Genomic DNA, 8670 nt, shown 5'->3' with positions numbered 1-8670 from the left:
TCAACATGTAAGGTGGTCATTGTTCTTTTCCAGGTTTAATTTTTTCATTCGTTTCCATCAAGCTAACAAGAATATCAGAGCTGATGCCCTTTCCAGATCCTCTGACGTTGTGTGATTGGATCCCTCCTGACCGTCTGATTTCAGCAGCTCCTGCCAATCTTCTGCAGGTACCTCCTGGAAAAACCTTTGTACCAGTCAGATTGAGACGCAAAGTCTTGAAATGGAGTCATTCTTCTTTATTGGCTGGTCATCCTGGAGTGCGTAAGACTTTTCTTTTAATCTCCCATCATTATTGGTGGCCGAATTTGGAACATGATATCTCTGAATTTGTACGTTCCAGTATCACCTGTGCTCGTGACAAGACCCCTTGACTGAGACCCGCAGGACTCTTGCAGCTATTGCCCATTCCTGAGACTCCATGGACTCACATTGCTATGGATTTTATTACCGATCTTCCGCCATCTCATAATAACACAGTCATCTGGGTTGTGGTTGATCGGTTTTCTAAAATGGCTCATTTTAACCCACTTTCCGGTCTCCCGTCAGTTCCACAACTGGCGAAGCACTTCTTACTCCATATCTTCAGTCTACATGGTCTTCCAGAAAATATTGTCTCGGATTGCTGAGTTCAGTTTGTGTCCAAATTCTGGCGAGCTCTCTGTTCCTGGCTCGAGATCAGCTTGGATTTCTCCTCTTCCTATCACCCCCAGTGCAATGGCCAGGTGAAGAGGGTAAATCAAATTTTTAAGACTTATTTACGTCATTTTGTTTCAGCCCGTCAGGACGACTGGGTAGACCTTCTTCCCTGGGCTGAATTTTCCTACAATCATAAAGATTCTGAATCCACGAGGACATCTCAATTTTTATTGTTTTTGGTCATCATCTCCGGTCTCCTCTTCCTGTTCCAGTTTCTTTCAGTGTCCCAGCTGTAGACGAACTTGTCCATGATTTCTCCTCTATTTGGCTATCTTTATCTCTGGCTTCCTCCCACATGAAAACCCAGGCAGACAAGAAAAGAAGATCTCCTCCATCCTCCTCTCCTGGTGATAAAGTGTGGTTATGTTCTAAATACATTTGTTTCAAAATCCCAAGTTACAAATTAGGTCCGCGTTTCCTGGGTCCGTTCGAGGTCTTACAAAAAATTAATCCTGTTTCATACAAACACCGCTCCCACTCCTGTCTCCAGTTCCTCTGACATTTTTCAAGTTAAAGAGATCTTGGCCTCGAAATCTTGAGAGCCTGAGGAAAACATCCTGGATCGTGGTCTCCTCAAACGTTTTCTCAGCCCCAAAAGGAGGGGGAGACCAAGCGGGGGGGGGGGGGGGGGGGTACTGTGACATCTTGCGCTCTGGCCGCACATCCTGGCCATTAGCGTATTGTCCCCTCTCCTTCTCTCGCAGGCGGGGCTGGGATTCGCACTGTGGGATGCGTCCACTTGCAAATCCCAGTCCGTCACTCACCTCTGTCCCCTGCTGTTCCCCACAGCTCCGGCGTGCGTGTCCCCGCCTCCTAGGGTGCGCACGCGCCGGAGCTCTCAAATATAAAGGGCCAGTGCGCCCGTAATTATGTTTTGCACCTGCACATTCATTAAATGTTTCTGCATCTCCCCCCCCCCCCCCCACTCTCTGTCGGATCTTTGTTTGCCTTTGTGCCTGAGAGAAAGCTGTATTCTGTGATTCCTTGCCGTGTACCAGACCTTGCATTCCGTGACCTGGCCGTGTTCCTAGCCACCTGCTTACAGTGGGAATCAAAAGTTTGGGCACCCCAGGTGAAAATTTGTATTAATGTACATAAAGAAGCCAAGGAAAGATGGAAAACTCTCCAAAAAGCATCAAATTACAGATTAGACATTCTTATTATATGTCAACAAAAGTTAGATTTTATTTCCATTGTTTACACTTTCAAAATAACAGAAAACAAAAAAATGGCGTCTGTAAAAGTTTGGGAACCCTGGGAAGACCAGGTGATGTCAATCTCAAAGGTTTTAAATGCCCAGACTCATCTGACCTTGCCCCAACAATCAGCACCATGGGTTCTTCTAAGCAGTTGTCTAGAAATGTGAAACTGAAAATAGTTGACGCTCACAAAGCTGGAGGTTCAAATTATTTTTATTTAATTTTTCCAGAATTTTTTTTCACAAAACAGAATTGGCCAATAGATAACAAACACGGCCAAAAGAACAATACAGAAATAAATAGAACAGAATCATAAGGCTATAAGAAGATAGCAAAATGTTTTCAGATGTCAACATCCTTTGTTCGGAATGTTATTAAGAAACAGGAGTCATCAGGAACAGTGGAAGTTAAAGCAAGATCTGGAAGCCCAAGAAAAATATCAGACAGAACAGATCGCAGGATTGTGAGAAAAACAATTCAAAACCCATGTTTGACAGCACAATCCCTCCAGAAAGATCTGGCAGACACTGGAGTTGTGGTACACTATTCCCCTATAAAGAGATACTTGTACAAATATGGTCTTCATGGAAGAGTCATCAGAAGAAAACCTCTTCTACGTCCTCACCACAAAAATCAGCGTTTGAACTTTGTAAATGAACATATGGACAAGCCTGATGCATTTTGGAAACAAGTTCTGTGGACCGATGAGGTTAAAATTGAACTTTTTGGCCGTAATGAGCAAAGGTACGTTTGGAGAAGAAGGGGAACAGAATTTAATGAAAAAAACCTCTGTCCAACTGTTAAGCATGGGGGTGGATCAATCATGCTTTGCAGTTGTATTGCAGCCAGTGGCACAGGGAACATCTCACGAGTAGAAGGAAAAATGGATTCAATAAAATTTCAGCAAATTTGGATGCTAACTTGATGCCATCTGTGAAAAAGCTGCAGTTAAAGAGAGGATGGCTTCTACAAATGGATAATGATCCTAAACACACCTCAAAATCCACAGGGGATTACATCAAGAGGCATAAACTGAAGGTTTTGCCATGGCCTTCACAATCTCCTGACCTCAACATAATTGAAAATCTATAGATAGACCTTAAAAGAGCAGTGCGTGACAGACAGACCAGAAATCTCAAAGAACTGGAAGATTTTGGAAGGAAGAATGGGCAAAGATACCTCAAACAAGAATTGAAAGACTCTTGGCTGGCTACAAAAAGTGTTTACAAGCTGTGATACTTGCCAAAGGGGGCAGTACAAGATATTAACTCTGCAGGGTGCCCAAACTTTTGCAGATGCCATTTTGTTGTTTTCTGTTATTTTGAAAGTGTAACTGATGGAAATAAAATCTAACTTTTGTTGACATATTATAAGTGTCTAATCTGTAATTTGATGCCTTTTGGAGATTTTTCCATCTTTCCTTGGCTTCTTTATGCCCATTAATACAAATGTTTACCTGGGGTGCCCAAACTTTTGATCCCCACTGTATTGACCTTCTGCTACCCTACTGATTACACTCCTGTGCCGCCTGCCCAGACCTTCCACTAGCCTGACTTAGTCTTGTCTCATCCCTTCTGTTCCACTTTTCACCTTAGCCTCCTGTGTGGTCGAGCTGTGCAAGGGGTAGCGACCTGGGTGCCGCCTACCGCAGCAAATCCATTACGCTTTGCGGCGGGCCGTGGTGAAAACCAGCGGCACCTTAGACTCTGCTCCCTGGCACGGCTCGCGTCATCTGCCACACAGGTCCAGTGGATCCACTACATCTCCAGCTCCAGTCCACCGTGGTATTGCGGATCCACTACCTACTGAATTTCAGTTGACTGCGGTGAGTCTAACAAGGAATATTTATATGTAAGAGAAGCCAGGATACGTGAGAGATATATTGGATGTATGTATGAGTGAATGTGAATGGCCAGTGATTGATATATAAACCAGGACGGGATCGGGGTTTAGCCACGCCCCCTGAGGAAGCCTATGGTAGCAAAACACATGTTGGGATTGTTACATGTCTGGTAAGGCTTGTTTTATTCATAGATGCTGGGACTTTGTGCATGCTGCTATATTGTCTGTTTACTATATTATTTACTTAGAAACTGATTGTGCATATCCCTGCATACATATTATTGATATATTTTTTTCTGTTTACCACACCTTATCATGTCATGTAATTCAAAGAGGTAGTTACTGGTGCTATGTGTTTTTAACATGATTTTATAAATTGTTTGTAATATGTCTAATAAAGATTATGGATTTTTTGGACTAATTCTTGTGATAGTGTTTAATCTTTTGCGGTACTACATTTTAAACATATTTATGTTAATAATTTTAAAAGCAAATGAACGGGAAAGTGTCTGCTAATTACACAAGGAACACTATATTAAAAGCTTTATTTGGTGACAGGTACTCTTTAACCCTTCCAGTACTTATCAGCTGCTATATGCCCCAGAGAATGTTGGGTAGTTCTTTCCAGTCTGACCACAGTGCTTCCTCTTTCCGTGTCAGGAACTGTCCAGAGCAGGAGAAAATCCCCATGGCAAACATATGCTGCTCTGGACTTTGCTGCTATGTCCCCTAGTTCCCATGATATATAGATAAATGGACTTTACTTCTTGGTTGACTCTCATAATTTTTTCCTAGTCTGGTGCGTGTGAACTTTATTTTGCAAAAAAGCTGTGCATGCTAAACTGTGAGCCCGATTCACTCCCTCTAAGCCTCATATTTACTCCCCCTGAGCCTCATATCCTCCCCCCCACATAGCCTCATATTCACACCTCCTCAGCCTCATATTCCCACCCCCGAGCCAAAGACGGGCTGCAAAAATGGTGGAAGTCTTCAGCATAAAACTTATCAAGAAAGAGCTAAGGATCTAAACGTGTATAGTCTAGAAAAAGGGAAAATACGAGCTATGCACATTATTCTTCATGGGACCAAAGGGTTAATGTTTCTTCTTGAGGGACTATTCATGCTTCACTAGGAATTCTGGGAAGTAAGGATATGAAGAGCAGCTCTCTTACAACACCTTTTCCAGGTAGCTTTCTCTTAACCCTTCAATAGCGCATTTCTTTTGTTAAAAAAAAATAAAAATAAAAAAATAGTATGCCGAAAATTGTACTCTGACCCTTATAACTCTTATTGGTACCATTTTTGTGTTGATGGGACTTTTTGATTTTTATTCTTTTTTTTTCTGGTATATGAAGGGACTCTAAATCAGCAATATTAACATTATCATGACTTTTTCTCAGTACAAGTTTTGATAACTCTTACCCTTTATGTATGACACTGCTGTCAGGGATTTATTCATATTAGAGTCATATTGTTCCTCTGTCATGGGGCAACTGATATCAGCCTCATGAAGGTTTTTTGCCTTTCTCTACCTACTGAAGGCCTCAACCTCATGTAGTATACAGTGCACTATACCTATTCTTGATCTGACTTCTCTAGCTATCAGTGCTGTCCTTGTATCTCACAGTGCAGTGTCCTTGTATCTCAGCTGACTTCTCTAGATGACAGTTCTGATCCTATGTATTCAGTGCACTGTCCCTATATATCTGCACTGACTTTTCTAGACGGCAGTGCTGATCTCATGTAGTACACAGTGCACTGTCCTTATTCCTAAGCTATCATCTATAGACGGCAGTGCTGGTCTCATGTGGTACAGAATGCACTGTCCCTCCATTTGAGATGTCTCTCTAGATAACAGTTCTGATGCATAATAAATACAATGCACAGTAACAATAAATCTGAGCTGGCTTCTCTAGATAAGGGCTGATCTCATGCATTATACAGTGCACTGTCCTTACTCCTGAGTTGGCCTCTATAGATGACTCTGCTGATCTCTTGACAGCACAATCCCTTCAGAAAGATCTGGCAGTATATGGTGTTCTGCCCTTATTTCTAAGATGACCTTTATAGATGAAAGAGCTGATCTCATGTAATTTACAGTGCATTGTCCCTATATATCTAAGCTGACTCTACAGATGACAGCAATGATCTCATTTGCAACACAGTGTCCTATCCCTATATATCTGAGCTGATTTCTATAAATGATAGTGTTGAGCTAACTTTTATAGATGAAAGAGCTGATGTTCTGTAGTATGCAGTGCACTCTCCCTATATATCTGAGCTGACTTCCATAGAAGACGGTGCTGATCTCATGTAGAATACAGTGCAGTGTGCTTATTCCTGAGCTGATCTCTATAAATGACAGTGCCGATCTCTATATCATACAGTGCACTGTCCCTATATATCTGAGCTGAACTCTTTAGATGACAGTGCTGCTGATCCCTATAACATACAGTGCAGTCCCTACATCTGAGCTGATCTCTATAGATGACAGTGATGATCCCTATCACATACAGTGCACTGTCCCTACATCTGAGCTGATCTCTATAAATGACAGTGCTGATCTCTATATCATACAGTGCATTGTCCCTATATATCTGAGCTGAACTCTTTAGATGACAGTGCTGATCCCTATAACAAACATACAGTGCACTGTCCCTACATCTGAGCTGATCTCTATAAATGACAGTGCTGATCTCTATATCATACAGTGCATTGTCCCTATATATCTGAGCTGAACTCTTTAGATGACAGTGCTGATCCCTATAACATACAGTGCAGTCCCTACATCTGAGCTGATCTCGATAGATGACAGTGCTGATCCCTATAACATACAGTGCACTGTCCCTACATCTGAGATTATCTCTATAAATGACAGTGCTGATCCCTATAACATACAGTGCACTGTCCCTTTATTTGAGCTGGTCTCTATAGATGACAGTGCTGATCCCTATATCATAGTGCACTGTCCCTACATCTGAGATTATCTCTATAGATGACAGTGCTGATCCCTATAACATATAGTGCACTGTCCCTACACCTGAGATGATCTTTATAGATGACAGTGCTTATCCCTATATCATGCAGTGCACTGTCCCTATATCTGAGCTGATCTCTATAGATGACTGTGCTGGTCCCTATATCATACAGTGCACTGTCCTTACATCTGAGCTGATCTTTATAGATGACTGCTGATCCCTATATCATACAGTGCACTGTCCTTACATCTGAGATGATCTCTACAGATGACAGTGCTGATCCCTATAACATACCATTGTCCCTACATCTGAGATGATCTCTATAGATGACAGTGCTGATCCCTATAACATACAGTGCACTGTCCCTACATCTGAGATTATCTCTATAGATGACAGTTATGATCCCTATAACATACAGTGCACTGTTCCTTCCTCTGAGATGATCTTTATAGAATGCAGTGCTTATCCCTATATCATACAGTGCACTGTCCTTACATCTGAGCTGATCTTTATAGATGACTGCTGATCCCTATATCATACAGTGCACTGTCCCTTTATCTGAGATTATCTCTATATATTCAAATGGATCCCTCCAAGGAACAGCCCAGGATAAAGGCAGCGCACAAGACTTCAAAGGTAAAATGGTTTATTTACCCGGCATGCAACTCGTTTCGCTGGATAACCAGCTTCATCATTCATGCCTGATGAAGCTGGTTATCCAGCGAAACGCGTTGCATGCCGGGTAAATAAACCATTTTACCTTTGAAGTCTTGTGCGCTGCCTTTATCCTGGGCTGTTCCTTGGAGGGATCCATCTGAGTGCTTCGCCTGTGTTTCCAGGAGCAGCTGCCGTTCTTCGCCCGTTGTAGGGTTACTTCACACTTTTACCATAGTTGTACTTGGTTGCAGTACAACTATACTTGGTGAGCAATTCCACTTGTTTGTTCATCTTCTTTTTACATTACGTTATCACACTAGGAGCGCTCTCCTTGTTTGTATATATCTCTATATATGACAGTGCTGATCCCTATAACATACAGTGAACTGTCCCTTTATCTGAGCTGGTCTCTATAGATGACAGTGCTGATCCCTATATCATAGTGCACTGTACCTACATCTGAGATTATCTCTATAGATGACAGTGCTGATCCCTATAACATATAGTGCACTGTCCCTACACCTGAGATGATCTTTATAGATGACAGTGCTTATCCCTATATCATGCAGTGCACTGTCCCTATATCTGAGCTGATCTCTATAGATGACTGTGCTGGTCCCTATATCATACAGTGCACTGTCCTTACATCTGAGCTGATCTTTATAGATGACTGCTGATCCCTATATCATACAGTGCACTGTCCTTACATCTGAGCTGATCTCTACAGATGACAGTGCTGATCCCTATAACATACCATTGTCCCTACATCTGAGATGATCTCTATAGATGACAGTGTTGATCCCTATATCATACAGTGCACTGTCCCTACATCTGAGCTGATCTCTACAGATGACAGTGTTGATCCCTATAACATACCATTGTCCCTACATCTGAGATGATCTCTATAGATGACAGTGCTGATCCCTATATCATACAGTGCACTGTCCCTACATCTGAGCTGATCTCTACAGATGACAGTGCTGATCCCTATAACATACAGTGCACCGTCCCCATAGATGAGCTGATCTCTATATATGACAGTGCTTATCCCTATAACATACAGTGCACTGTCCCTACTTCTGAGCTGATCTCTATATATGACAGTGCCGATCCCTATAACATACAGTGCACTGTCCCCATGTCTGAGCTGATCTCTATATATGACAGTGCCGATCCCTATAACATACAGTGCACTGTCCCCCATAGCTGAGCTGATCTCTATATATGACAGTGCCGATCCCTATAACATACAGTGCACTGTCCCCCATAGCTGAGCTGATCTCTATATATGACAGTGC

This window comes from Hyla sarda, chromosome 1, assembly GCF_029499605.1.
Source record: "Hyla sarda isolate aHylSar1 chromosome 1, aHylSar1.hap1, whole genome shotgun sequence".
Classification (NCBI taxonomy): Eukaryota; Metazoa; Chordata; class Amphibia; order Anura; family Hylidae; genus Hyla; species Hyla sarda.
The sequence above is the reverse complement of the archived record's forward strand: the minus strand, read 5'-3'. Positions refer to the sequence as shown.